Below are 7096 nucleotides of genomic sequence, written 5' to 3' on the forward strand. Positions count from 1 at the left end.
AAATATATATATTTAAAAAATACATATAACATAAGCTTAAAAGTTGTTCTACATGTTACATCTGTAAATGTATTATACAGTATGAAAAAATATATTCATGCCTTATAGGCCAATAGTTTTTAATTACTGTTTTTGCAATTTTATTTCTACATGTATACATTTCAATAGTTATATTATATTATATTATATTATATTATAACATATAGCCTATTTTACTGACTTCAAAATCATTTTACATTCTGAAAACTGCTTTATTCTCTTTCCATTTAAAGTCTGATGTAGACTACAATCAGGCCTGTTATCCACTTAATAATGTATCAAGTTTTAGGACATTATCTGATTATCAAAAAATTAACTCCATTAATTCGACATTCATGTGAATGCTGCGTGACTTCCACGTGTTTTAATGGGCGCGCACGCTGAACATTTGAGTCACATTTGAACTGGAGCAGAGGGCGGTACCACGGACACGGAGCGTCTTCAACTCAACTGACAAACAGCAAAAACTCCGTCTCTCATTGTTGTTTGGATAATTTCAGGTAAGTTTAGAGACTACAATTACACAAATAGTACATACAAATGTTCCTTACACTTTTTTCATGTATATGACACGCATCCGCTGAATATTACTTTATAGAAATGGTTTAACGTTAGTGTCTTCGGAAAAAGTCCGTTAGCATATCAACCGTTAGGCTAACGTTAACTACAGGTAACTTTAGGTTAACTTGAGCTCCTGTTTATGGAAGTTGGGGCTTTTAAATCACATCTTATGTGTAGATGACGTATTTTGATAGTTTTGTTTGGAAGTAGGCTAATTAATTTAGCCTAAAATAGACACTGTACGGTCAATCGGTGACGTCACTTAAACAGTGAAATGAGCTGATTTCATACACGTTATGATCTTTCGTTGTAATCATATTTTTTTAATGCATGGTGAGATATATATATATATATTTTTTTTTTAAAGGCTTTGATGTACAAACATAAGTGACACTGTATTAGTATTATTAAATAAGTAAACCTAAAAATGTAAATTCTGTTATTTAAGGATTATTTCTTTGTATATCTGTATATTACTATTTTTCTATTCTGCGTTTCACCTCTGCTATAATTTATTTCTAATAAACCTGGCATTGAATAGGCTACTAAATATTTTTGTCTCTGTGACAGATGTTCGTAGATTCTTCCTTGCTGATGGCCATGCACTAGAGTTGGAGCATACTCCTGTCGAAGAACATCTCTAGACATTATAAACCATATGACTGGTAAGTTATACCAAAGTCCCTTTGAGACAAGTCATTTCGCTCAGCGGCCATCTTTAAAATGCTTCTCGGGCATGCAAGAGCAGCTCCTCCTATCTCTTTGAATAAAGGGAAAAAATAAAATAAATTCTTTGAATAAAATTCTCCACAACTTTTTGCCAAGCTTACAAATCTTGCACGTATATATGTAACAGTATTTATCAATGTACAGTAAATAGCATTAGAAAGATGATGCACCGTTTCGATACTCAGGATCAGTACTGGTTCCGATCCGCCATTATCTGCCGGATTGGGTATCGGACAGACAGGACCAATCCAAATTCGATACTGTGCGCATAATATTCTGTGTTATTTTTAAGCCCCAGTGCCCCAGAAAAGGCACAGAAACATTATAAAGCATCATCAATGATTCTTGCACTATATTATTAGTGTTCTGAAGCCATTCCATAGTTTAATGCGAGTACAGATGAATATTTAAGTCATTCATTCAAGTCAATGCATGCTTACTTAGGCTCAGTCTCTCTCCATTCAGCTTTAAACTGTGCTGCGTTCGGTTACGACAGTCAACACGATCAAACTCTCCAAGATGATTTATTGTTTCTGTTATTATGCTTGATCTGTAAAGTAGAAAACATGATGGTTTCTCAAAAAATGACTAACTTGCTGGTGTTTATTGCTGCAAATCATGTTACTTTATCCCGGGTGTCTGTTAGATCACAACACTGGACTAGTTATCGTATTGTTCTTCACACACAGTAACTGAAATGTCAAACTGTTAAAAGAAACGGCTTCTAAGAATACTGCACAGATTAGGGCTGGACGATATGGCCAAAATTTCTATCACGATATATTTCTTAATTTTGGTCGATACGATATAATTTCGATATCGATATGAACTATATAAAAGCTTTAGAAAAACTACCAAGAACTGCCACAAAGGATGTCTGTACCTACAAACTTCTGACAAATTAATTTGCCAAGTCTATGAAACCTCCTCCTATAAAACTATATAATATTTTAGAAATAAAAACGGTACAAATAAATTAATGTTCACCTTTTATTTGTATTTAGCCTTTATACGAACAAGAAATGTGAAATCACCTCAAATAAACATAAGACTCTCACTTCGCAGACGCAGTTTATTGAGCATTTTCTTTTAAGTTATAAATTTCAGTGAAGAACGATTCATAGCGCTATATTCTCCTTTTATGCAAAACTATACCTTTATCTACTGATGCACAAAAAAATTAATAAAATAAGACTCAATTCAGTGGCCTATTTGTGCTCTGTTTGAGATGAGTGCACGCTGCTTTGGCAAGGCTTTAAACACGAGCTAATGATACATTTACGTGAAGCCATGTCTGACCGTCTTTCACAAGCATTGAAAGGTAATTTAAACGAGAATGAACGCGTTGGTGTTAATACATGACATTGTGTGCAAATGTGGAAAGTATTAAAACAAATGTGCCACTTGCCTCTTACATAAATAGTCTACATGGATTATTTGTAACGCTTGGCATCGTATCGTTAGACATTAGATTGATGCAGCTATGTCGATGTATTGTTACACCCCTAGTCGGCACCTCTCCGGCACATTTTGCAGCACACTGAAACCTGAAGTTTAATATCAGATCTTAAGCCACATTCGCACGGGATTCGTATTATCTGGGGACCTCTGGTGATTTGTAATAATTGCAGAGAATGTCGGTGATCTTAATCCCGTGCGAATCGGCCATGTCTGTAATTTGTAAAGTAAAAATTCCCCCGCAAATTACCTACCATTTCACCGAACACGAGGTCCTGTGATAATATTAGTCCCGTGCGAATCGACATCTCTGTGATTTGGCCAGGATTAGGCGGATTGTATATACTTTTTGCAAGCTTTTTTTCTTCCTGTGAGCATTTCTATCTTTATCTTTCACGAAGAATAAAGTCTGCATTCATAATGCGCACCGTTCAGTCATTCCCGTGCAGCCGCGCCCGCACGGATTATACTTTCACTTTAGAATGAGTATCAATTTGAGAGTAATCTGATTGAATGGTGTGTTTAATATTAACATCAATACTGTTCTGAATGAAAAACAGAACAGAACAGTATAGTACAATGACAATCTTGTTTAAATAGGCGCTTTTACATTTAGCTTTGAAACTGAATCTTCCGCCGTATATTGTCAGCTTCTCACTCGTGATAAATGAAATCTGATTCCTGCCGCTGGTCTGAGCTCAGTTCATGGCGTCTGTTCACTAACTGAACGAAATTATATTTATTTATTAGGCTACTGTAAAATAATCAAAACAATATCGATGCCTGTTTATGATTTCATACAGCTATCTATAACGAAAATCATATCCGGGAGAAGTCAGTAAATTCGAGTAAAATCACAGGCTTTGCTTATCCCGTGCGAATGCGCCACGCAAAACTCAGATGTGGAGTAATGTCTAAATCACAGAGGTCCAGATAATACTAATCCCGTGCGAATAGTGCTTTAGATAGACGAACTTCCACGCCACTAAAGAAAGTTAGTCTTTCTTCTCTTATCAACTATTTATTTCTCCTTACTTGTGGAAGCTCGTTCAGTCACATTTGTGTTAAGGTCAGGGAAACTCTCTTTGTAGCTAAAACCGTGGTGCGTAAGGTAAAGTCCGTGGTGTAGGCCTACGTCATCACACAAGAAGCCAATCGTGTTCTGCTCTTTCTGATGGCATGAGCCCTGAACGTCAGTCATATCGAAATATCGGAAATGTGTTTAAAAATCATATCACCGTTATTGAAAAAAATTATATCGCGATATATATTGATATTGAATTATTGTCCAGCCCTAGCACAGATACACTACGCGTTGATCTTGTTTTGAACTTCTCCATGCGGACATAGCGCGGCACTGTGACTCCGTGTTGCTTCAAGCGGATCGTCCTGCACACGCAATGCTCATACGCGCTTTGTGCCGCTCTATATTATAATACTTTTGCGCTGTGAAAGCCTTATTAATAGCCTTTCTTGTTCTGCCCTATCTATAATATGTTGCTGCCCCATTAAAAATACATGCTATACATTTAAAATTAATGTAATTTCTTAGTATATAGGCCCTATTTCTAATATATTTACTTGGTTTTCATGAATATATTTTGTGTAACATTTTACCAGATTTTACAGCTACACCTATTCACCTTTGTGGTTTCCTTTATTTTTCCTCACTAAATGTTTCGATTGTATACAAGTATTGTGCACTCGTGATTTTGTAATTTTTTCTGCTGAATTATCCACTAATCTAATTTATTCACCATCTATAGTAGTATTTTGTCATAGATTGTGATTTTATATATTTATATAAAATATAATGAAGTTGTCTGTATTTGTTTGATTGTGTTTAACTCAAAAAAGAGTGATTATCAGTTCAACAGACTGAGGTATAGAAATTCTACATACATTTTTAAACAAAACAGTATTGGTATCGGATTGGTATCAGTTTAGTATTGGTATCGACCGATACTCAGAATTTTTAATATCGGATCGGTTCTGAAAAAATGGTATTGGTGCTTCCCTAATATATGTATATTAATATCTATCTTGGTATTGGTGCTTCCCTAATATATGTATATTAATATCTATCTGTCTATATGTATTTATATCTGAAGAATGAGTAACACTTTAATTTGTACAGAAATGTAAAATATTTTGAAATATTCAGTGATGTTACATCTTTTTCCCCTTTTGTTTGTCAAATACAGCTAAATAAAACCAAAGGCCACTCAGCCACAGGCCACTGCATCTTCTTACAGTGTGTGCAGGTTCCCAGTTTCAATTGATGATGACATGAGGGTGAGTACAAGATGACCATATTTCCAGTGTACCATCCTTTTCAGTAGTTCAGTAGTTTACTTTTTTGTAGTACTTGCAGAGTTATTTTAATTGTACAACATTTGCAATGTAGAGAAAGTAACAAAAGTGTGTTGAAAATTTTAGTAAATTGTTCTCGTGCTATTAATCAGTTTTCAATTTCAGTTTTCAGTTTTAATCATTTTGTGCCCTGAGGTGGAAATGCCCTAATAGACAACCAATTTTGTTTTGTGTTTACATTTACATTTGGGTTATTGTTTTCTTTCTCACTTTAGATGCTGGAGAAAAACAGCCTGGCTAAAATATTCAAAGTGGAAGCTTCTGTCGTGGCTCAATAATCCGGATTGGGATGGTGGAAGGAGCAGAAGAACAAGCGGTTTATTGATATGTTGATTGATTTACCTAATGTATAAAATGTAACCAAAAATTTTCATCACTCACCTTCATGCTTTTCCAAACCTGTGAGACTTTTGGTCATCTTCTTTTTAATGAAATCTGAGAGATTTCTGTCCTCCCCCATTTCACAGTTCACCTTAGAAAGGTAGTAGACATCAAAAGCCCCGTTTCCACCACAGGAACTTTACCCAGGAACTAGGAACTTTGGGTGGTACTTCGTGTGTTTAGACCGCAGGAACCAGGGTCTAAATGAAGTTCCGGGTAAATATTTCCCCCTCCAAACGGCCCTGCTCGCGGGGTAGTACTTTTTCAAAGTTCAGGAACTTTCGAGGGCGGGACTTGGGCGCTGAACATGCTGATTGGTTGAGCTCACGCAGCATTTAGGTTCAACTCGGCATTTTTAAAAGTCTTACACGCCGCGCTCATGTTGACAAGAGAGGAAAGTTAATTTTTCTGAGGGGTTAACTTTTTATTTCGTAAGTTATAAGATAATGAAGATAATGTTGGAGTAATGACACAGCGTATATTGCCCCAGGCAGTTTTTTACTTGCGCGCCTGACAGAAGAATTATTATTTTTTCTGAGATGATTATTTAAACAAATAAATAGCTTATAATAACTAAATCCACTAAATCTTTCAATCGGTACACACAAAAATGATTACTGTCCGCTAGGGCTGTCATTTTTGAAAAAAATCTAATTCGAACGGATATCAAATATCAAGCAATGCATTCGAATATATTCAATTATCTACAACGCCGTCATCTCCAGCAGCTGGAATGTGTTTACGGATGCCATAGCAACTCTCAACGGCCACCAGGACTTATACGGTTTTATAAAAGCTATTCATTTGTTGTAAAGTGTAATAATCATCTCAGAAAAAAATTTATTCTAATGTCAGGCGCAGTTGAAGAAGTTGATTGTTTGCTTACATAGGCTTAGGGACAGTGTCATTATGCCAACATTATCTTCATAACTTCTTATGAAATAAAAAGATTATCCCTCAGAAAAATGTATTTTCCTCTCTTGTCATGCTTGGTGCATGAGCGCGACGTGTGCTCTTCAGTGGCGAAGGCGCGCGCTGTTGTCACATAAGGACGCACACTCAAAAGTAATCCGGTCAGGTCATTTACATGGTGAAATGTTTCGTTTGATTGATTCATGAAAAGATTTTTCCACCCATCTCAAAACGATTACAATTTCATTCAGTTTGGGCATTTTTATTACGATTGAGGTGTTTATATGGAGCATTTTCCTTCAGATTGGACTTTTAAACTGATTACAGTGCTCCATGTAAACGCACCGACAGTAAAAAAAAAATTGCGCTACATGGCACTTTAAAAACCGGATAGTTTATTTATAGTTGGATTACGGATATTTCACGTCATCTTCGAATGCATATTCGAATATCGAATAAAAAGTGACAGCCTTGTCCGTCACTGGCTTGGAGGAGCAGTCGCGTGCAGTCCTACATCACCGGACTAATTTGCCTAATCTTCTCGGAACTTTATCGCGGTCGAAACGCAGACAGTTGCAGGTCTGGGGGGGAGAAAAGTTCCTGTAAAAAAGTTCCTGGTACAAATTGTTCCGGGTAATTTTGG

At 36.0% G+C, this 7096-nt stretch overlaps 1 long non-coding RNA gene across 1 annotated transcript; it reads left to right on the forward strand.

Moving 5' to 3' along the window:
- The first annotated feature begins 275 nt into the window (after positions 1-275).
- On the forward strand, positions 276-5639 carry LOC137082731 (uncharacterized). The gene is made up of 4 exons (XR_010906395.1): positions 276-539; positions 1171-1265; positions 4992-5082; positions 5376-5639. It is a non-coding gene; the product is annotated as an uncharacterized lncRNA (long non-coding RNA).
- The last annotated feature ends 1457 nt before the right edge of the window (positions 5640-7096 follow it).

This window comes from Pseudorasbora parva, chromosome 1, assembly GCF_024679245.1.
Source record: "Pseudorasbora parva isolate DD20220531a chromosome 1, ASM2467924v1, whole genome shotgun sequence".
Taxonomy (NCBI): Eukaryota; Metazoa; Chordata; class Actinopteri; order Cypriniformes; family Gobionidae; genus Pseudorasbora; species Pseudorasbora parva.